Source organism: Myxocyprinus asiaticus, chromosome 42, assembly GCF_019703515.2.
Source record: "Myxocyprinus asiaticus isolate MX2 ecotype Aquarium Trade chromosome 42, UBuf_Myxa_2, whole genome shotgun sequence".
NCBI lineage: Eukaryota > Metazoa > Chordata > Actinopteri > Cypriniformes > Catostomidae > Myxocyprinus > Myxocyprinus asiaticus.
The window spans coordinates 8396453-8421111 of NC_059385.1; the positions used below are offsets into that span (position 1 = coordinate 8396453).

General features: G+C 37.6%; 1 long non-coding RNA gene across 1 annotated transcript in view; it reads left to right on the forward strand.

Moving 5' to 3' along the window:
* The first annotated feature begins 14003 nt into the window (after positions 1-14003).
* The window catches only part of LOC127433131 (uncharacterized), a 57805-nt gene continuing 47149 nt past the window's right edge, over positions 14004-24659 (forward strand). Inside the window, exon 1 of the long non-coding RNA XR_007895850.1 lies at positions 14004-14141. This is a non-coding gene — a long non-coding RNA (uncharacterized LOC127433131). The remainder of the gene's footprint in view (positions 14142-24659) is intronic.

Below are 24659 nucleotides of genomic sequence, written 5' to 3' on the forward strand. Positions count from 1 at the left end.
TGCATGATTCTCTTTGAATTAAAACGCTTTCACAAGTGAGAACTTTGGGGGAGGTGTGTCTGACAACAGCCACACCCATTCCTCTTCTGACCACACCCATTCCTTTATTCAAATTTCCCATTCTGCAAATACGTGTATGATACAGTTAATCTCTTAACAGTTTTTAGTCATCTTTTAGAAAACAAGTCATAATAGTTTTTAAACAAAAAAATGATGCTGCCTACAGGAATCTATTACTCCCATTCATCATGAAAAACCCAGATTACTTCACTAATGTGAAGGCACAATTTGAGATGAATAAACTTCATCTGTTTTAGTAAAGCAATATACAGGGCTCCTACGCTTTGAAGATCCTTTTTGTGGGCATTCAAAAAAAAAAAATTATTATTTTTTTTTATTATTTTTTTTTTTAATGCTTTATTGATTCAATGCCACAAGAACAAGAGGTATTACATATCCACATAATCAAATTAACATTAGCTGCCAGAGATGGGCATTCAAATTTGGAAGGTAGGGAACGCTGCCAGTGACGTCATTTTGGTGCCAAACACTGTAATCGGCGGGCCGCGGAAAAAGCCAGCGCTTTGACCTCGCTAAAGTCACGATAGTTCTTGATTTTCACCTTTAACGAGGTTTGTGATTATTTTTTAGAACAACATTTGGTTGTTTACCTTGTTTGAACACTATTTAGTCGTAGTGATGGATGGACATTCCTGCTCTGACTGACCTGCACATGTCATGAAGGTTTGTACAAATAGGTGAATAGCGAAATTTGTCGTTTGTTTACAATCTGAATTGAGAGAAATACTTGCATGTGACTGCATACTTAAATGTGATTATAATACTTAATATGCATTTCATTTAAAAGCCTTCTAAAATACAAACTCTTATAAATATATATTCACAAATAGCCTATAAAAACCCATGTCATAATGCTTAACAGATCAGTGCTTAATACATTCAAATATAAATATGAAAACATTAAGCAGAGATTAGCCTATTGTCCTTTCTGACTATTTGAATGTACATTAGCAAAAACTCTTTAAATCATTATATTCTGTTTGTTTATGTTATTAAAGAAAATTAAGCATTTCTATTATCCAGTATTTATTTGCATGATTTGGCCACTTCATATACATTTTGACAATCAGGTGAAGATCCTTCATTATTTTAAAAACTGTATGTAGGTTTTTAATTACTACACCTTGTATTGCATTTTAACCTGGTTTTGTCATGAAAATAACCATGGAAGCTGGCATGACGTTAAATCACAAACAAATAAGCGTTATTCTTTAAAGGTGCCATATGTACTATATTTACTGTACTAAAGCATAAAAAATATCATATATTATCAGAGATTTAGCAAACCTGCTAAGTTGAAATACTGTCTTCTCCAAAAACAATGCTACAGCCAGTATATTCTACTTTGAAATGTTCGGGCCGGAATTTCTGTTTGTGTTTTGGCCTGTGAGATCCCGCCCACTGCCCATTTCCCAATAGTATTTCGATACTCCGTGTTGCCAGATATGAAACAAGTTAGCAGGCAAACACAGCGCGCTGCAGCCATGGAAGCCAGCAATAAATACATGTATCTAACATTGACAGAGTTATAAAAAATCCACATGAGCTGGTTTATAATTTGCAAACAATAAAAACATTGCAAACTAATACATTAGCTGATCAGCTTACAGTGTAAGGCTCCTCGCTTGCCATTGTCAGTTTGCTCGTTCCTGTTGCGTGTCCTCAACTTGGCAACCCACGTGAGCTTCGAGTCTGGGGAGGAGGAGGCCGATATTTTGAATTTGGACTGCAGTACCCATTTTAAATGCATGATGTCAGTGTTACATATTGCTCCTCTAACAATGACAACAACAAAGAAAAAACCAACATTTATAAGTTGTATTTTTTTTTTTTTCCGCATTGGCTTTTTAAAAATAGAAGTCCAGGGCCGTAAGCACCATGGACATCGTCATCAAGAGAGACACGTTCCCCCTCAATATTCATTAAATTCATTGTAGATTAAATATGGCATTTTCAGCAGTAGATTCTTGAGTTATTACATTTGTTCCTCTCAATCCTGCATGAATAGGTGGTGTTTTCCTCTGTAGATTAGTCTATAATATACATTTCCTGCAGAGAAGTTTTACTGGTACCTTCTAATCTGCTTAAGTGTCATTATTTAACCAGTCCAAACAAGCAAAACTGCTACTTGCCTAGTTATTAAGCTTTTGTGTCTTTGTCGTTTTTCTTCACTTCAATGAATCATTGCCTTCTGATGCCTGTTGGGGCTTTTTTATTAGTTTTGTCTTCAAAAGGTCAGACGGAGTATCTGTTAAACATGACTCATCCCAACTGTTGACTGTCACACTCCACTGATAACAGCCTGCTCATTTCTTAGTGATATTTCATTGTCTGACTGTCTAGACACTTGGTGACACCTGACACGAGCCCGGGGGTCGCGGTTGGCCGTGCAAGTCAAAAATCGAAGGCTCAGCTGCCCTCTGCGTCTGCTCTTCTGATTGCTTTTGTAGGTCCACAGAGACATTACCAAATATATTGCAAAATGGATGAGTCTGTTTAAATTATTACTCCTTTAAATAATGTGGGGACAATTTGATAGTTTTATTTAAGGACATGGTTGTCCCCTTGTATTTGAATGGATTTCACCAGAAGCTCAAATCTTTGTCAGTGTTTGAATGTTAAAGTAGTTCACCCAAAAATGAAAATTCTGTCATTGTTTACGCCTCATCATATTGTTCCAAACCCATATGCTGTTATTTTTAACATGGAGCACAAAAGAGGATTTTTGAAGAATTTTTATGCAGCTCTTTTCCAAACAAGGAAAGGTAGTTGTGGACCATGTCAAGGACACATTAAACATGTCTGTCAAGCAAAAGCAGAAAAAACACCATAAAAACCACAAAAAGCACGCTTAAAGAAGTTTATATGATCCATGCACTATATTCCAAGCCTTCTGAAGCCAGATGGCATCTTTTACAACAACAAATATGGTGCCATTGATATCAAGGAGGTTTAGTCACAAGACATGCAAGAAACAACAATGTTTGACAATGGTCTGGTTTTTTACAAAGCTATTGTATTGTGTGAGAAAACCTGGAATATAGCGCACGAGTCATATGGACTGCTTACATTTTTGTTCTTTTGGAATGAAACTAGCATGATCACACAAGAAGTCGGCAGGTTGTTTCTGAGAGTTCCAGTTCCAGATGCGGACTCACTGACAACCGGCATCTTCCATTAGACATTTTTGCATCGGTTCTAGCATGTTTACCTTCTCTTGTGGCGAGACGGGATGTGCATTGCGCCATCAGCGTGGGAGACCCGCGATTACATCCCACATTGAAAAAAGGGAGTTTGCATAATCAGTAACAAGCACAATTCGGACATTGTATTTTTCCACAATGCATTTTCCACTGATGGTTGGGTTTGGGTTGGGGGGTACAGTTTATAAAATATGCATTCCTTTTCACTGGATTACAGCCTGTATATCTGAAAACAACTTGCTTTACAACTAGCTTTTGGCATCCCTCCGTGGACTAAATAATACATGATTTTCATTTTTGGATGGACTACTAGTAGGGATGCACCGGCTCTGATATTGATGTTTTTAACCGGATGAGTTATTGGTCCGACAAGCCCAATCCAAATCCGGTACTGCATGTTAGTGATCGTTGTTACTGTCAAGCTCCAAAAATGGTATAAAACAACCAAAAAAGCACCATTAAAGTAGTCCATATGACTCATGCATTTTATTTAAAGTCTCTTGAAGACATATGATAGCTTAAATAATCTCAAAAGACTGTGTTTAATAAATAAATATATAGTCTGCATGCACAGCGCGCTTTAGTAAATGAGCGGTGCTCTGTTGTGTCACACACACACACACACACATAGATAGCATGTGTGGGCTGATAATGCACTACTATTTTCAGCTCTCAGAGTGGCATGCAACATGTGAGCACTACAAAGGAACAATATCTCAGATGTATATGCTCAGTAGTTTGGTTTGCTTATAAGATGCATTGAACTAGCCCACAAACAGACTAACCCTCTTTCTGGAATGTTCTGGCAAAACAAAAGCCCCAGGATTTTAAAGTTAAGAAATTACAACTGTAATACAATACTATTGTATAATAAAATTATTTATTGTTATTATTATTATTATTAATATCATAATGATTGATGCTGTTGTTATTAAGAATTATTTTTATTCTTATTTTATTATTCTTATTTTATATTAAATTACAATAATATTTACCATGACAGGGTTCCAAAAATAATTGTGTGATTGAAAAGTGGACCGATATCTTTTTAAAATTGAAGTAAAAAAAAAAAAAAAAGTCCAGATACAAGTTGAAATAATGTCTAAAAAGAACTGACTTCTTTTTTTTTACTGACTTACTGTTAATTTTTTCTGCTGCATTACCAAGTAGACTATTTAAAAATCAAGTTTTTCTTAATAGGCTACACATTTTGATGTAATTGTTTTTTATGAAACAGTTAATTATTTAAGTTAGTTTTTACCATAAATTTTCCTCCCTGCCCAGTAGGTGGCGATCTGCATGAATGTGAATCGCCAAAAACAAAAGAGGAAGAATGTAAAAGTGAAAGTGGAGAGTAATAGTAAAAAATTACTTAAATATTGAACTGTTTTTCACCCACACCTATCATATCACTTTAGAAGATATGGATTTAACCACTGGAGTCTTATGGATTACTTTTATGATGTGTTACTTTGGAGCTTCAAGATTTTGGCACCCATTAACTTGCATTGTGTGGACCTACAGAGCTATAATATTCTAAAAATCTTAATTTGTGTTCGGCGGAAGATAGAAAGGCATACACATCTGGGATGGCATGAGGGTGATTAAATGATGGGAGAATGTAAATTTTGGGTCAACTAACCCTTTAAGGTGATAGACTCTTCCACATTCAGATCACCATGTCAGGGTTCATTTTGACATAATGAGTGTAAATTAGCACTTGTATTTTAACTACAATTCTGTATGGCGTATTTGAAACAAATTTGGTTGGTTTACGCTTAATATTTGTTCAAAAACAAATATATTCACTAAACAAATGTGTTTTTGGGTGAACTATTCCTTTAACTACTATAGGTGTAACTCAACCAGCAACTGTGTTTATTCCACTCTCTTGCTCTAAATCTATTGTTTTCTTACCTAAAAGAACTGTTTAAGTAGAATTTTCTTAAGTTTTGCTGAATGATCTCGCTCTAAATCAGCTGTAATAGCAAGAACTGAACAAAAATGGCTGCTGTGCTGCATTGAGTCCCCAGTGTTTGGTCGCTTTGTGCAGAACTTGATTGGAGGTGTTTGCGTGATTTACTGGTAAAGTCTATATTTTGGTACCGAAAAATTTAGAGGCATTATCATTGTATAAAAACTTTTCAGAACTATGCAGAATTATGTTGTCTGATGTATGCAAGACCAGTAGCGGATACAGAGCAAAACTGGCTACTAACATATTCCTGGTCCCTTGAGGCAGCCAATGGCTGTTCTCTCAGAACCCAGCGAGCAAAAGCTTCAGAGGACATTCTGTTCAAAGCTATTCAGTGGAAATATTTTTGGTTCAGGAGTTTTTTTTTTTCTTCTTGAACTGAATATCAATCAACGGGTGTCTCTTTAGTGTGCTAAAGCTTGCGAAAAGAATCACCCCACCTCCAGATGAAAATAAAAAAAGAAAATGAGAAAAATACGCTGAAATTGCCAGCCATCTGTTTTCTTCACGTTTAATTATTCTGTTTCGTTGGGTTACATCTGGGTGTCAGAGACTGTGATTTTAGTCCAGACATTGCAGCCCAGCGGGGTGTAGTTATATTGAGATGGGTCAGAACAGGGGGAGTCATGTTGCGAGAGTTTGGGGGGGCTGGGGAGGCTTCGGGACCCTCTCAAGGTGCCCCTTCCATGGAAACGCGGCTGGTTGAACAAGATTCCCATCAGCTGACAAATAAGAGACAAGCCGGGCTCTATCTTTGCTTTGCTGTTACTAGGAGCCCACAGCCAATTGGTAAGTTTGCACCAATTCACAATTAACTCCGCATGCCGGTGTGTTCATGTTGACTTATCTTAACTGACTGAACGGGAATTAGCTATCAGCCTCAAAGTAGGTGGAGCTGTTACCCTCTCAAGGTGCCCCTTCCATGGAAACATAGCTGGTGGAACAAGATTCCCATTAGTCGACAAACCGGGCTCTTTGCTTTGCTGTTGCTAGGAGCCCACAGCCAACTGCGTCACCCTAACGCCCTGTTCAATAAATGACCCTTTCCTTCGACCAATCACCGGCTTCGGTGATGTGAAGCATTAAGGCCTCAGCACACTTACATAGAAGTTCTTCTTCGTTCTTCGTTCAGAGGTAAAAAGAAGTTTGAAACAGCTGGGCAATGACATACTGTTTGCGAACATTCAGACACCGGCCACACCACTGGGGGAGGCATTTAGAGGAATATTTAAATATGAGGACACTCAAGACTACATGTAAAACAACTAATATGACATTAAAATGTGTTATCAATGACTTCATGCCTCATTCTATGAGTAGAATTCACATGAGATCAGTAAAAGAAGCTGTTTTAACTACTCAATAATTTTTAAAGTAATATATTTGTGGTAGGCCTAGATAATTAGAGGTCTGCACAGGTGTTGAAAGGAGGCCCAAAACTGACCCATACCCAAGAAAGTATCACACGACCTGATCGGTACCGTAAGATTTTAAACCTGAACGCGACCCGAACACGAAATCACTCACTCTCTTTATCCTTCCCTCTCTGTCAATCCTCCTCATGAGCGTGGCATTCAGCTCCCACAGGAATGAATTAAAAACATCTTCTCAGCTCTGCTGACTATGTGCCAGTGACTCTGTTCGCGCATGTGCGAAATATGGTAGGCCGATTTATTGTTTCATTATTTACAAACCTGAACCCGACCCGAATCATACTTGTAAAACTAACCCGAACCCGGCCCGAAACCCAAGACCTGTATAGATGATGTGTCATTTGTCATGTTAACTTTCTGCATTCATAATATGCGCCGGTTACCTTCTGTTATTGTAATTTATGATGACACTAATACAACTGCAAAGATGAGTATATAAAAGAGTGTTAATAGGTAGAATACAGACAAAAGTATTATGATATACAGGGTTGGGAGGGTTACTTTTGAAATGTATTCCACTACAGATTACAGAATACATGCTGTAAAATTTGTTTGTAATGTATTTCGTTAAATTACTCAAGGTCAGTAATGTATTCTAAATACTTTGGATTACTTCTTCAGTACTAGTAGATTTTTTCACTTGTTTTGACTATAAAAACTCTGCCAGTACAGTAAGACAAAATACACATTAAAAATACATTCTCTGAAAAACTTAAATATCTTATGCAGTGTTGTTTCTAAAACAAGACAAATCAAACTGATCTTGTTTTAAGGATTTTCAGATATTTTTACAGGAAAACAATACAAAAATTATTATCAAGAATATGATTTATGCCCTAATATCAAAGGTCTTACTAGAAAAAAAGAAATTATGATCTAACGTGAATTTTCTTGAAAAAAAATATGATCGTGCCTGGTAACGTGCATGTAAAATGGCTAGAAATAGCATTTTAGCTTAGCGTAAAGCTGACAATTTACACAAGGTTTATTTCTATTTCTTCTGCTCCAAACTTACTTCAAACTTACTTCTCTGTCTGCTCGTATGAATGTAACACATCATGAGAAAGTGTTTCACTGCTGTTCAAATGCACTTTGGATCACATCATTTATATGTATAAATGTTTTCCATCTGAAAGGACTAAATATTAAATGAAACAAATGACAATAAAATGCAAAGTAATCTCTTCATTAATCAAAATACTTTTTGAATGTAACTGTATTCTAATTACCAAATGATTTAAACTGTAACTGTAGTGGAATACAGTTACTTATATTTTGTATTTTAAATACGTATTCCCATTACATGTATTTCGTTACTCCCCAACCCTGATGATAGGCATATCTTACTTTGAGCAGATGTATAAGTGGCTTTCACTGCATAAAGCACATGAAAGAATGGGCACTTAAGAGTATTTGAGGATATTTGATTCCTTTTGTAAATTAATTGAACAGAAAATTCGCAAGATCTATTTTTGGAAAATGTCTCTACCTGAACGATTGTAAAGTTGAAGGTTTGCTCCAACTCACTAATAGCTCTGCATGCTAGTGTGTTCATGTTGACTTATCTTAACTGACTCCACGAAGTACTGTAGGCGGAACTCAGTGTCACACCTACTGATGCAGCTGGTATGATTTTTAAAATACACCTTGGTGAGCTGTTACGAACCAACAGAAACAAACTCAAAAACATATTTTTAGCCAGATTTTGTTCTAAACGACGTCACATGCGTTCATTCTTCGATTTCATTGGAAGTGTGCAGGGGCCTTTATGACATCATGGAATAATCAATTTCTTTCAATGTTAAAAGCTTCTCTCAGCCATATCGGCTCTCCAAATTAGTGACATTGTTGACGAAGGGTGATCTCTTTCTGAGTTACGGGATTGCACAGTTGGGGCCTTTTGATCGGCCCCTTGTTTCCCAGATCTGCATTTGATTTTACTGTGCATTTGTGCCGACCCTGGCCAATCACTTTCAATCACCGTAATTCTCTGATTACAGGAAATATGCCATGCGATGGATGAATTGCTCTTAGGTCATTTCAACCCTGGATGTGTTCCAGTGTTTCACTTACCTCTGACATCCCGTCAATCTCTCTCTCTCTCTCCTCCCTCCCTCCCTCTCTCTCTTTCAGATGCATATACAGTATGGCAATCGATTCTTCACCAAATAACACTAGAGAACTTCGAGACATTCTATGCTGAACATTAGTGATAGACAAATAATATGTTGAGGCTGATTAATTGGCCGATATTTGGCGTCTCAAAAATATTTTGAGATTGACGTCGATATCTGCACCCATTTGGCAGGTTAACAGAAGTTTCTAAATCTTTTAGCAGCCATGTCAAAGAAAAGTTTCTGAATTTTGAATAAATATTTGGATTGTTGTATTATGTAAATCATTATTATTACAGAAGACCACCATGCTCTCTAGATATAGCATTGGCATCAGCCGATGAAAAATCTATATCGGTCGACCACAACCAAAATTCCTACATTTTGTCCTTCATTGAACATCATAAATAAAGGCTTGAAAGTCTTGCCTAAAGTCTAAGCTAAATTCAAGCACAGCAAACCTGTCAAAAGTTTGTTACAAAATTCAACATCTTTAATTTAGAAGCTGGTATGAAGGTGTTCAACAAGGGCAAAGGTGTTCTTTGACAAAGGTGACAATGTCCATCTTTTAAACAAAACAGTTAGCTGAAAATGTGTTGAAGAGTATTAGAATATCTCCTTCACCACTGACTTTATCCTGTATTGTGTAAATTGCGATTGCAACCTTGAACCGGATTAGATAAATTGAATGAACTGCCAGCAAGTAACTAGTGGATTTTTGCTTTTCACTTTTGTGCTTTCCAGGTGCTGACTCAAGAGTACCATCAGCTATGCAGACAAAAAAAAAAAAAAAAATGTTTTGAATTGATAAAGTTGCTAATTTAAAAACAAACTCCTTCATTTCTCTTCCCATCTTACCTCAGTTCTTTTATCCCCAAAGGACCCTAATGCTTGGTTTTTATGGTTTAATTTGAAGCCTTTTCACTTGAATATTTTACAATGCATAAATGTAATTTTGTCATCCTTGAAACCCCTTTTTTTTTCTTTTCTTTTTTTTTTAATCAGCTTACAGTGCATCCGGAAAGTATTCACAGCGCTTCACTTTTTCCACATTTTGTTATGTTACAGCCTTATTCCAAAATGGATTAAATTCATTATTTTCCTCAAAATTCTACAAACATTACCCCATAATGACAACGTGAAAGAAGTTTGTTTGAAATCTTTGCAAATATATAAAAAGTAAAAAACGGAAAAAAAAAAAATCACATGTACAAAGTATTCATGGCCTTTGCTCAGTACTTTGTTGAAGCACCTTTGGCACCAATTACAGCCTCAAGTCTTTTTGAGTATGATGCTACAAGCTTGGCACACATATTTTTGGGCAGTTTCTCCCATTCTTCTTTGCAGGACCTCTCAAGCTCCATCAAGTTGGATGGGGAGCGTTGGTGCACAGCCATTTTCAGATCTCTCCAGAGATGTTCAATCGGGTTCAAGTCTGGGCTCTGGCTGGGCCACTCAAGGACATTCACAGAGTTGTCCCAGAGCCACTCCTTTTGTTATCTTGGTTGTGTGCTTAGGGTCGTTGTCCTGTTGGAAGATGAACCTTCGCCCCAGTCTGAGGTCCAGAGCGCTCTGGAATAGGTTTTCGTCAAGGATGTCTCTGTACATTGCTGCATTCATCTTTCACTCAATCCTAACTAGTCTCCCAGATCCTGCTGCTGAAAAACATCCCCACAGCATTATGCTGCCACCACCATGCTTCACTGTAGGGATGGTTTTGGTCAGGTGATGAGCGGTGCCTGGTTTCCTCCAGACATGACGCTTGTCATTCAGGCCAAAGAGTTCAATCTTTGTTTCTCATGGTCTGAGAGTCCTTCAGGTACCTTTTGGCAAACTTCAGGCAGGCTGTCTTGTGCCTTTTACTGAGGAGTGGCTTCCGTCTGGCCACTCTACCATACAGGCCTGATTGGTGGAGTGCTGCAGAGATGGTTGTTCTTCTGGAAGGTTCTCCTCTCTCCACAGAGAAATGCTGGAGCTCTGTCATAGTGACCATCGGGTTCTTGGTCACCTCCCTGACTAAGGCCCTTCTCCCCCAATTGCTCAGTTTGGCCAGGCGGCCAGCTCTAGGAAGAGTCCTGGTGGTTCCAAACTTCTTCCATTTATGGATGATGGAGGCCACTGTGCTCATTGGGACCTTCAATGCTGTAGATATTTTTCTGTACCCTTTCCCAGATCTGTGCCTCTATACAATCCTGTCTCGGAGGTCTACAGGCAATTCCTTGGACTTCATGGCTTGGTTTGTGCTCTGACATGCACTGTTAACTGTGGGACCTTATATAGACAGGTGTGTGCCTTTCCAAATCGTGTCCAATCAACTGAATTTATCACAGGTGGACTCCAATCAAGTTGCAGAAACATCTCAAGGATGATCAGTGGAAACAGGATGCACCTGAGCTCAATTTTGAGTGTCATGGCAAAGGCTGTGAATACTTATGTACATGTGATTTTTTTCATTTTTTATTTTTAATAAATTTGCAAAGATTTCAAACAAACTTCTTTCACATTGTCATTATGGGGTATTGTTTGTAGAATTTTGAGGAAAATAATGAATCTAATCCATTTTGGAATAAGGCTGTAACATAACAAAATGTGGAAAAAGTGAAGCGCTGTGAATACTTTCCGGATGCACTGTACATGTTGGACTCAATCATTTGTAGTCTTGGAAATGGTTTTAATATGTCCATATGAATAATGGTGCTTGTTTTTGTGCCAAAATACACCATTACATGCATTAGTTAATGGTGTTTTTAAGCACCTGCTTTTCTCTTTAAAACAAAGAATTGGGTGTCTTTAATTGAACCACATCAATAGTGACCATCAGTTCCAAGCTATTTTCTGCCAGAATATTCATTCACCTCCCTGTAATGTTTCACGTTTGACATTTTGGAATCATTCTAAGAATGTTTTGGCCAAAATTCGTGCAGCATTATATTGCTGTAATGTTAAAAGGGTTTAATATGAATGTATCACATGCTCAACATTATATTAGATGTAAATAATTTTAGTGTAGAGAATTGTTTAGGTGGAATTTATATCAACAAGAAGGATCTAAAGGATCAAGAAGAACAGAAACAGAGGAAGAACAACATGAAGAATGTTGAAGCTGCTCTTCTTTTTTCCATGCAATGAAAGTGAATGGTGATTGAGGCTAATATCTTCTTTTGTGTTCCACAGAAAAAAAGAAAGTAATATTGATTTGGAACAACATAATTGGTGAATAATGACTACAGAAATGTTACGTTTTTGGGTGAACTATCTCTTAACCATATATTTTGTAGAAGCCTGCAAGAGGCCATATTTACTAATATCACAACAGTACTCCTTTAAGTTATTCCACACGTTTAAAATTAAATCCAGTGCCTATATAATGTTTTGGCATTTATTTAATGTTATAAAATACTACCTTAGTATTTGGTCAGGAATTTAACAGCTTTTTTGTTGTTGTGTGTGAAAGGACCCACAGTCTCATTAAACATGATTTGAAATCTCCACATTCTCAGACTGGCTCTCCTCAGATAACCCAGCCAGCACAGGAACTCATATCTACACTTAAAGAGCTTCTAAAGGTGACTGAAACACTGAACACATTTCCTCCTTTGTTTCATTTATTTTTGATAAATACTTTTATTAGTTACCTACTTAGTCGCCATGAAACTGTTTGCAACCCTTTTTACTTGTGAAATGTGAGTAAAACAGGATTTTTGTTTTTATTTGTATCCCATTTTCTCCCCAATTTGGAATGCCCAAATCCCACCACTAAGTATGTCCTCGTGGTGGTGTGGTTACTCACCTCAGTCTGGGTGGCAGAGGACAATCTCAGTTGCCTCCACTTCTGAGACAGTCAATCCGCACATCTTATCACACGGCTCGTTGTGCATGACACCACAGAGACTCGCAGCATGTGGAGGCTCATGCTACTCTCCGCGATCCATGCACAACTTACCACGCACCCCATTGAGAACGAGAACCACTAATCGTGACCACGAGGAGGTTACCCCATGTGACTCTACCCTCCCTAGCAACCGGGCCAATTTGGTTGCTTAGGAGACCTGGCTGGAGTCACTCAACACACCCTGGATTCGAACTCGCGACTCCAGGGGTGGTAGTCAGCATCCATACTCGCTGAGCTACCCAGGCCCCATAAAACAGGATATTTAAGAGAAACTAATGAAGGTGGGACTTGATTTTATATATTGGGAGTTGATTGGTTTATGGATAGTGGTCTCTACTGTATATAAAAGGTGGTTGGAGGGTTGAGAATTGAAAAATAAGAGGGCTTGATGATGTCAACTGAAAAGGAAAGTCATTTCAGAGGCAAAGCAGGTGACTGCATTTTAATAAAAGATTACAAAGTCAAGTTTTTTTTTTTTTTTTTTTTTTTTTTTTTTTGGAATAACATGCCCCAAAGAATCTGTAAACTTTAAATGTGTATATCTGCTAAAAGTTACTTTTGGAAAACACAAAGCTAACAGATATGGACATTAAGAATTTCATAGGAAATGGGTCCAGTTTTGATTTCATTTTGACTTTAGTATTTTGTAGAAGTTATTAAAGAATTGTAGCATGTGCTTTGCTCAATAAATTATCATGCATGCATAACCTTCAGGGAGTTTTAGTTTCTCTAGACACACGTCTCTTTAGCGTTTATGCCTGCTCAGACACACGCAGACACACACACACTTACACACACAGACTCTCTCTTACATACACTTGCCATGTCTGACCCCCAGGTCACGCTGAAGTGACTTTGCACCCTGTGTGTAACTGGGCCTCTTTGAAAAAGCGGGCCTCGCATTCCTTCTCGCTCCGATGGGGGATGTCCTGCTTATTAGCAGCAAGAAGGAAGTTTCTGTCGATAGGGATTATGCGCAGTTTCCTCGGCCAGAAGGTTTGGGCTTGTCCCCTCCCACTCCTGAAAAAGCAGCGAGTCCAGAAAGTGGAAAATGTTGTGAACTAAATACCTGCCTCTCTGACCACCAGGCTTACCTCTGTGCCTCTGCTTTTCCGCCCCACTCATCTGCGCTTGTGTGCTCGCAAGGAGGAGGCAGCCGCGCTCTGTCCGCTTTAGTATGGCTGTACAGAAGTGCTGTGGGTGGGAGGAGGAGGAGGTTGAGAGGGAACAGCTGCTCCCCACACAGAAACCGGTTTCCCTGCCTGACAGGCACCGAGAGGCAGCCAGCGCCTGGCTGTTGTTCCAGGGGCCCTTGGTTGGTTCGCCGGCATCTCCCCTCTGCATTTCAGCTCCGGCTGGAGTTTTTATAACAACACCATAACCTGAAATGGACCAAAACGAGCAGGATTCTTTCCCTCTCAAGGCCACGCGCTTGCATTCTCGGTGAGTATTTTTTTTTTCTGCTAAAGTTGTGTGGACACAAAAGATTGTGCTCTTTTCCAAGCTGAAATCTTCCGGAATCAGGTTTCCAGTTGTTCTCTTGTGGCTTTTGTTGCTGTTTTATTTTGGCTTCTCTCTGCTTAGTTGAGAGGATCGTCAAGAGCTCTTGTTTCCTCTGAGAAACAACTCTGGCAGTTTATCAGTCATACTGAGCTGCAGGTTTTCGTAAAAAGAAAGCTTTGTTGCTTTTGTATTGCAGCTGGGCTAAAGAATCACAGCCAGAGGCATCGGAGCTGCGTGTGTGAGGTAGTGCGTGTGTGTGTGTGTGTGTGTGTGTGTGTGTATACATACCAAATACAGAATAAAATCTTGTAAAGGCAGTTTATGAATCGATGTAAGGCCTTTGGTATTGTTTTTGGGTTTTCACACAAGTTTTAATGTATCTGAAAGTAATGGGACACAGCATCATGCTTTAAACTTAGCAATAAATGAAAAACTGTTTGAAGGACTGTATGGTGAGCCGTTTACATAGTTACACACCTCATGGCGGCCGGACATTGAATCAGTGATGCTTTTACAAAGTATTTAGAGGACATTTTTAAATAGTCTTTGAACTAATGAATTATTTTGCCAGACTATTTTGTTGTAATTGGAATTTAGGAAGTAGTATTAACCTTCTGGAGATTAAAATAAATTTTTAAAATCATAGATTGATGCACACATCTTCAATAACTGATTCTTTTTTTTATTTTATTTTTTTTATTTGGAATGCCCAATTCCCAATGTGCTTTTAAGTCCTTGTGGTCGCATAGTGATTTGCCTCAGTCTGGGTGGTGGAGGATGAATCCCAGTTGCCTCTGCATCTGAGACCATCAACCCGCACAACTTATCATGTGGCTTGTTGAGCGTGTTGTCATGGAGAGACATAGCACGTGTGGAGGCTACATGCCATCCACTGCGGCAACCACACTCAACTCACCACGCGCCCCACCGAGAACGAACCACATTATAGTGACCACGAGGAGTTTACCCCATGTGACTCTACCCTCTCTAGCAACTGGGCCAATTTAGTTGCTTAGGAGACCTGGCTAGAGTCACTCAGCACGCCCTGGGATTCGAAATAGCGAGCTAGCGAACTCCAGGGGTGGTGGCCAGCATATGTTACCACTGAGCTACCCAGGCCCCCCTCAATGACTGAGGTCCTAATCTTGAACATTTGTTGCATCCTTGCTTAATGAAGTATTATTTGTTTTTTCTTCCTGTGTGATAGGTTTATTGGCCCAGGATTTAGTCATTGTCAAGTCTAAATGTTTATTCATGCAAAAAAACGTAGTTTTTGTATGGTTATTATCAGTCCAAAATCTGTGGTTGCCTTTATTCACATTTCGTTTTTCAGACAACTTGTCTGCCTGATGGATTGCGACACTTCACCTGTTCTTTCAAATTCTTGTAAAATTTCTTTGTCTCTAAGAAAAGCTGCAGTTCATCTTTTCTGTCGCCCCCTTCAGACGACCTTGTGTAACAGAAATGTGATGTTTGGACAGGCATTATTGCACAGCTTTCTCTTCTAGAGTGCCATTTCAAAGCATGGCCAAAGGCATGGAAAAAGAGGGAATGCAAAAAAGGATAAAAGAGTAGCTTAGCTCGAGTTCTGCTGCTGCTCAGTTTCCAGGACATTTTGTGTGTGTGTGTGTGTGTGTGTGTGTGTGTGAGATTGGATATTGCAGTTTAGTTGTCAACAGTGTGCAGAAAGAGCGAGAGAGAGCAGCCACTGCTGAATCTAGTTCTCTATTTTAGGTATGTAGGTCACTATCCTCTAAAGTAGCAGATCTGCACACCTTCTTAATGAGGGCTTCTGAAGTCTTTGTGGAAGATGTTTTATTTTTGGATCTTTGCTGTTCTATAATAAAGTTTCTTCAGGGCACATCAAGTTGATGCCCAGGCTTAAAAAAAAAAAAAACCTCTCCTCTGTTCAAACCTAAGTATTCACTAATTTTTGCTTATGCTGAGCAAAACCTTTTTCTATTGGGCCACCTGACCAGAAACACCAGACCCATGCAAATAAATAAAAAAAAAAAAAAAAACATAATGCACAATAATTTCTTTATATACACTACCATTCAAAAGTTTGGGGTCACTTGCCTGTAATGTTTCTCATGATTTGGAATAATGTAAAGATTTTGCTGTTTCAAAAGGAAATTGGTACTTTTATTCACCAAAGTGGCATTCAACTGATCACAAAGTATAGTCAGGACATTACTGGTGTAAAAAACAGCACCATCACTATTTGAAAAAAAGTAATTTTTGATCAAATCTAGACAGGCCCCATTTCCAGCATCCATCACTCCAACACCTTATCCTTGAGTAATCATGCTAAATTGCTAATTTGGTACTAGAAAATCACTTGCCATTATACCAAACACTGCTGAAAGCTATTTGGTTTGTTAATTGAAGCTTAACATTGTCTTTGTGTTTGTTTTTGAGTTGCCACAGTATGCAATAGACTGGCATGTCTTAAGGTCAATATTAGGTCAAAAATGGCACAAAAAAAAAAAAGGAACAGCTTTCTCTAGAAACTTGTCAGTCAATCATTGTTTTGAGGAATGAAGGCTATACAATGCTTGAAATTGCCAAAAAACTGAAGATTTCATACAAAGTTGTACACTACAGTCTTCAAAGACAAAGGGCAACTGGCCCTAACAAGGACAGAAAGAGATGTGGAAGGTCAGATGTACAACTAAACAAGAGGATAAGTACATCAGAGTCTCTAGTTTGAGAAATAGATGCCTCACATATCCTCAGCTGACAGCTTAATTGAATTCTACCCACTCAACACCAGTTTCATGTACAACAGTAAAGAGAAGACTCAGGGGAGAATTGCAAATAAAAAGCCACTTTTGAAACAGAAAATCAAAAAGAAAAGGTTAGAGTGAGCAAAGAAACACAGACATTGGACAACAGATAATTGGAAAAGAGTGTTATGGATCTTAACCCCATTGAGCTTTTGTGGGATCAGCTAGACTGTAAAGTGCGTGAGAAACAAGACAAACACATCTATGGCAAGTGTTACAGGAAGCGTGGGTTGAAATGTCACCTGAGTATCTGGATAAACTGACAGCTAGAATGCCAAGGATCTGCAAAGCTGTCATTGCTGCACGTGGAGGATTTTTTGATGAGAACTCTTTGAAGTAGTTTAAGAAGTTCTGAGCATTTGTTTCAAATTGTGATAGTAATTTTTCCACATTATTAATATCCTGACTCTACATTGTAATCAGCTGAATGCCACTTTGGTGAATAAAAGTAACAATTTCTTTCCATAAGAGCAAAATCTGTACATTATTCCAAACTTTTGGCCGCCAGTGTATATAAAATATAAAAATATATATAATTGTGTGTATGTGTGTGTATAATTTTATTGAAATAAAATCTATATTATTTTTATATTTATATATTACAAAATATTTAGTGTAACTGAGACAGGATGATGAGGTTATTTGAAACTGGTAAAATATCTAGAGGCATTACTGTTTTTGAGATAACTTCAGGAAAAACGTGGTAACTTTTGTCAAAGTAACTCTTATGTTGATCACAGCTTTCTTATATTTATCATTTAATATTTGTAAATATATTATGATCTCGAGGAAACAAGACAGAAAAAGAATAAAGTGTGGCATCTGTGGGCTTCTGTATGTTTAGAGAACAGTCATTATTGTCGTGATTCTGTTTGTTGCTGCCATGAACCTAAAATCTCTGTCCTATTCTAGCAAACTTTATCCATGCAACCAAATCAGTGCTTTATATTTATAATAAGATTTTGCAAAGTTTCTGTCAGCTTCAGTTCCATACTGAAAATCAATGGACATGCAAGTGGACTCCAGTTTAAAAACTGTCCATTCATTTAGCTCTAATTTTAGAAAAATTTTTGCACACATATTTGAGTCTGCCTTCTATAAAGAATTTGTATTTGGTCTTTGCTGGAGCAACATCAGAAGTGGTGCAGCTTAGAGGGAACATTGGTTTAGACACTAATGAGCAGTGCTACTCTTAGCTTTAGTGATTTTGACAGGAAGGAAAGGGACATTATTTTGTGTGTGTGTTCTCTGCGGTCTACTGCGGGTCTAACGGGCTACTAGGTGCTTTCAGTTGACAAGCAGAATGCTGAGTGCTGCATCTGTTTAACTGCCTCACTGTAAATTTGTCACACTGTCATTTGCCGGTAGGAGAGTGTAAACCACAGTTTGTCACAGAGCTTTATGAGCTGTGAGCTTCCAGGTGCTGTGTTTATCTTAATTAAACAGATTTAAACAATACCTTGATACATTCAAATGTTCAAAATGATATCCTTCAAAAGAACATAAATATAACAATGTTATAATTCTATACTATTACCCAGGATATCCTGGTTTAATGGCATTTTTATTATTAGACATAGTTACTAAATGTTTCAATTTAAGATTTCAAGTGTTTATGTGCCAGAGATCTTCAGGATTCAGTTCATTTGGATTCTGACACTCCTGACTACACAAATTATTACTCTGACTACATTTTTTGCTGTTAAGGTTTCCAATTCCCAGTTTAGGGTGATTTATAGATGAAACACACACACACACACACACACACACACACACAGAGGTTTTGTTATCGAGAAATGGCACTAAAAAGCTTTCTCTCCCTCTTTCTCTCTCTCACACACACAAACACACACAATTTGTGTCCTGGAGAGCAATAAAAGAGGTGATGTCATGTCTGAACTGGAGCCTGTGTATGTTTGCACTGATCCGTTTCTCATTCAGAACCGTTGAATGGCTCTGATCACAGTGAAACACGACCAAAAAAAGCCTTGAAATCCCCTACAAATTCATTTCAGACAGTCAGAAAGTTCCCTATTCTGGTCAAATTCAATTTAAGTGTCTACAAAAAAATAGACCTGCTAGTTTGTGCATTTAAGGGATTACACCTTTTCCTGAATGATTTATTAAATGAAGGATTGAAGGACTGAAAAATAAAAGAAATATAAAAAAAAATTGTATTAGAGAGAGAAAAAAATAGAGAATTCCAGAATAATTTTTCAAATAGCCTTTGAATACCGGAAATGATTGTACTCTACTGTCTAAAACTAATGCCAACATATTGAAGTGGAACATTCTACTTTGTTATTAATATATAAAAAGGAAAACAGATAAAAAATATATTTATGTCACAGGGAAACATTTTCAGAAATTGCAGGTCTGATATGTAAAAAGGATAATTGTAGGGTTATATCATTTAATCTTATAAATCTGTTGGGATCAGTATTATTGCGCTTAAAGGAACTTTTGCTTTAAATTTCCTTAAAAAAAAAAAAAAAAAAACTTAGAAAGCATTTTGTTCTTTTTACACGCATTCCAAGAATCTTGACAAAAACGTTTCGTTTTTTTTAACGTAAATTTTACTGATATTTTTGTGAGTGTGAAGACCCTTGGGAGTGTGCCTGTGTGTTAAAGAACAAGATAAATAGTCAATGTTTGATTACAGTTCCTTCATATGACATAACTTCCTCCTCATTGGCATGTTGATGAAGCTTTGGAGGTGAAACACATCTACTTGTTTTTTACAGCTGCTGAAGTCCTTGTTTTGTCCTTGTTTACTTGTTTAATGTCCAGCAGTCTTTCATTCTTGCCTTTCTAGTGCACTAAAGGGACAGGGGTGGGACTGTCTTGAGTGCTGGTGCTCATCAGAGGCTTTTGACTGCTGTCTGAAGAGAGGGGAGTACTCCAGATACAAAAGACAAACACAAATATTTAGTGGGAGACAAAGACTGGCCTGAGCAGCCCAGTGAGGGGTTAAACTCTCCTATTGTTTGCATGCAATTAGAAGATTACTGGTTTGTCTTGTCGTGTCATCAAGACTTTATATACGAAGCTGCTGTAAGGAGCAATAAATCTCCTACAGCTGTCATTTCTTCAGCCATGTTTAGGACAATTTAAGGGCTTGTTTTTAACTGGACGGCATATGGGGTGTCTGACCTTTACCTTAGTTAGTTAGTTTGTTTTGTTTTACCCACCTCTAATTACTAAACCTTCTAAAAAATAAAAAAAAAGTAACAAATATGTCACATAAATGTCAAGTATGATGCACAGGGGAATGCACTGGCAAAGTGTGTGTGTATGTGTTGGACTAAAGCACTCTTGAGAGGCTGGTTTAGAGGCAATAAAGGGAGATCTGGGGAGTGGAAACTCTAGCGGCAGGGTCTTCTTTTGCTATTGTGCTCATGAAGTCTCCTGCATCTGTAGACAGCAGCCTGTGAAGTAATGAGTCGTCTAGGTTTATATTGACTGGTCTGGTGTGGTGGCCATGGGGACGATTACATTTGCTATTGAGAAAGGATTACACATCTAAAATAATTGAAATGCAGGGAATGAATAGATGGAGGTTGAAAATGAGGTGGCCACGCTGCTAACCAGCCTTCCCCCATCATCTCGCTTTCTACTTTTTTTTTTGTCCTTATGTGACGTCTCCAGAATAGAATGTTGTAAACTGTAATACGCTTCCCTGGTCTCACTCTAATCCCTGATGTTTTCTTTCTTTCTTGGTTCACAGTTATTTTCCTATTAAAATAATGTTTAGGTTTAGGGTTTGGGTAAGGGGTTACACTGTATGGTTAGGTTTAGGTTTGGGTTAGGGGTTAGGCCTAAACATCGTAATAAAATTGTTCATTTGCTCATTTATTTGTCTCTGTGGGGAAAATAAATGAGGAAAAACTCGTACTATGTCTTCAAATGTACTGTGAGACAGGGTTGTCTGCAAAAGTAAATTACAAGTATTCATAAATTTCATGACAAGTTATTATATCCTTTTGTTTTGGAAGAATATTCTGGGTTACATGCAAAGAAATGTAAGCATTTGGGACATACTGTTGATAACCACAGAAAATTATTTCGACTTTTGCATCCTTTTTACTTTCTTTATTTAAATAGAATTAGCAGTCCTTTCTTTGAGCCGGAGAATTGATAACTATTCTAAATGTCGTTGCAAATAAATGTGTTAACACTTATGTTCTATTATGTACATTGTCAGTGCATTTCTATACACATGTATAGCCTCACACATTTCTGTTAAACATGTAACCACAATGTTTGGATCATGCACGCGTATCTGATTTGATCCTTAATTAATCTCAGGCTTTACCTTTTAAACTCAATAAAACTTGATTAATCTCCGGAAAACAAAGTTCCCTGTTTGGATTATGGCAATGTGACACAAAGTCTTTCTCTGTGAGTTGGAACCCGATCTGGGCCGGGACGGGCCTTCAGAGAATGGGGTTGGGTCTCTGTTTACGGGCTCTGTGATTGGTTTCACTCACGGCTGGGCGGAGAGGCAAACATATTCATGTGCTCATGAGACCGAAAGCTCTTGAGGGGTCCGTCAGAGCAGAGGGTGAGCGTAATGCAGCTGAGGGGTTCAGAAGTCTAACCGGAGCCACCTTCCAGCAGCCGAGTGTGGGGAACTCTGTGCCCCGGTGTTGGGGGAGAAGGGGGGATGGGATGCATTGGTCGAAATCCCCAGACCATGCTGTAATAAGATCAGAGCTTAATGGTGGTCAGGGTATATTTGAGCTCTGCTCCATTTTGGCTGTGTCTAGAGTGTCAGTTGCTTAAGTCAGGCGTTTGGGCCATATAGGTTTGAGTGTATCTTTGGGATAACCGAGCACTGATGTCATGTTGTTATTTTGTGTTTGTGTGTGCTATATCGGACCTGTTCCATCTCAAGGTTGACACAATATTTAATGTGGGTGGAAACACAATCTAAGGGTTAGGGAAAACTGCATTTTCCCTTAACAGCCTCTTTGGTTCAATCCACAAACCTTTTTAACTCCCTCATCCACAGAGCTGCCTTTGGGATCCTTTACTGTGATTTAATTCGACATGCTCTGTATTTTGTAATTCCTAATTTTTTATTCACATGATGATTAGTTTGGTTTGCATGTTGCATTCAGAATTTCACTTCAAATAAACTCTGTCGTCTGTTATTTGCTTTAAGTCCTAGAAGACAGAGAAGCAAATAGTTCTATTTTATTCCACAGATTTGTTCAGAAATTCTTTATTCTTAGGGATGAGCATTTTCGAGTAATTTTGTAGTCGGGTACTCTAACACACACAAAATTAGTACACGATTACTGGTAAATTAAAATGCACGTTAAAAATAACAAGTGTGACACGTACATACATGTTATATTTTGTTTTATTCACAAACGTTACCGAGAACGGTTTCAAAATTAGATAACTTCAACAAACTATGCTTTTTGTTTTTAATATTCGAGTAGCTGAACGAGTACTCTAGTGCTTGATTACTCATGCACATCCCTACATTTTCTATAGCAGTAAGATTATGAAATAGTTTTTAATAATTTTATAATTTTAAATGATTATTGAGATTTGGTGATATATTTTTCTTCCTCAGCGAAATGTATCCAGAGGAAATAAAAATGTTTTTTTTTTTCAAATGTTAGAGACAGACATGATTGATCACTAACGTTTATGAGTGTTTAAATACATGAATATGCAGCATGAATTTTGAGACTTGATATGAACAGAGGTTTTAGAGACAAGTTACTGTCCCTATGTAAAAGATACGTCAGATTTATAGAATGAAGCTTCTGAATATTTCAATTGTTTTTTAGATTTATTACTCTTTTGAAAAATGGACTCCTGAACTAATCATGGGGCTTCAGACAGTAAATCAAAGTTTAACAGAACTAAAATAAAACATATTTAACTTTAAACCGTTATCATCCAGTACAAGAAACCTGCAAACACATACACACACACATTGGTGCAGCTATCATTATGAGGACTCTCCATAGACATAATGATTTTTATACCCTACCTCTAATCCTAACCCTCACAGAAAACTTTCTGCATTTTTACATTTTCAAAAAACATAGTTTAGTATTTTTTTTATTTATTTATTTTTTTTAAGCGATTTGAATTATGGGGACACTAGAAATGTCCTCATAAACCACATTTATAGCATAATACCCTTGTAATTACCAGTTTGTAACCTAAAAATATTTCCTCGTAAACCAACCAAATCCGCCCACAGACACACACACACACCTCTGGCAGTTGGTGTTTAATGCTGTTTTATGAGCTGTGTGTGTGGTAGAGGAATGTTTTCCATTAAAACTTTATTTAAAAAATTTTTTTTAATAATTTCCAACAATTGCAAATTGAAGACCAATTTTTTTGGTTTAGAAAACTTAATGAAGAATATAAATAGGCTATATTTATAGGGGGTGCATTGAATTTATTCTATTGTAAAGACACAAGGCAAAGAGGAATTTTTTGTGACTTTTTTCCGTTCTCCATCCCTCTGTTGACTTCTGTGGTGACAGGACCTTGCACTTTAAGGCGCTGGTGTTATGAAGCATTCAGATGGTAATTGGGGGGGGGGGGGTCAGTTTCTCACATAAACTTGATTTGTCCATGAATAGCTGCTTGTGTTGGCCTGACCTCTCCACTGCCCAGAGACACCAACCACCCTGACTCATACAGATTCCCGGGATACACACAAACACAGATTTCCTCTCTCTCTCTCTCTCTCTCTCGTTGTCAAACATACACACACATACCGGTACTCAAATCAGCACACATACAGATTAGCATTCTTGAAGACAGACCACAACTCTGGTTCTTTCTTATATAACGTCTGTTTCATTATCCTTTTTCTTGTTCTCGCTCTCTTTTCTGATTTAAATGGAATCATTTAGCCTTGCTTTACCTCTTTTTCTTCATCCATTCTTCTCTGAGCTGAGTATGGCTCTGTTTTGTGGATTCTGATCAGGTTTCAGATGGGGTTTTTCAATTGTTCTCCTGTCACTTCTCTTATTATGGTCTCAATTAATTATATACTTCTTGTTCAAATTAATCCCATGCTGCTTAACAATAGAACTTAGGAGGAAATATATAAATATAAAATACAAATGGTAATCAATATCAGTATGGAAAATAGTGCTAAAATAAATGTTTAAAATAAATTATTAAATATAAAATAAAATAGGTTAAAAAATAAATAAAATGTAAGATATTACGTCCATGAAATTCGATGGTCAGAATAAAAAAAAAAATTCCATTATTAAAATATTTATTATATTCTAATATTCTATGAAGTAATACTATTCCAGACACATCCGGTACAGAAAATTCAGAATTATTTTTTTTTTTTTGTTTGTTTGTTTTTTTTTTTACATTGGCACCTCATGTTTATGCCTTAGGCTAAGTAAAGTGTTCCAGAATATAAAATGTTGCCTCAGGCTATATTTGTTTCCTGAATAATAACATTTGTCCTGGTTGAAATTGTCCACCGATCTGCTGTGTTCTGCCACGTCACATTATACTTCCTTATTATGTGTTTATCAGTACACTCCCTACCTCCTACACACACACACACACACACACACATGTTGGTGCAGCTATCCTTATAAGTACTCTCCATAGACATAATGATTTTTATACTGTACAAACTATAGATTCTATCCCCTAA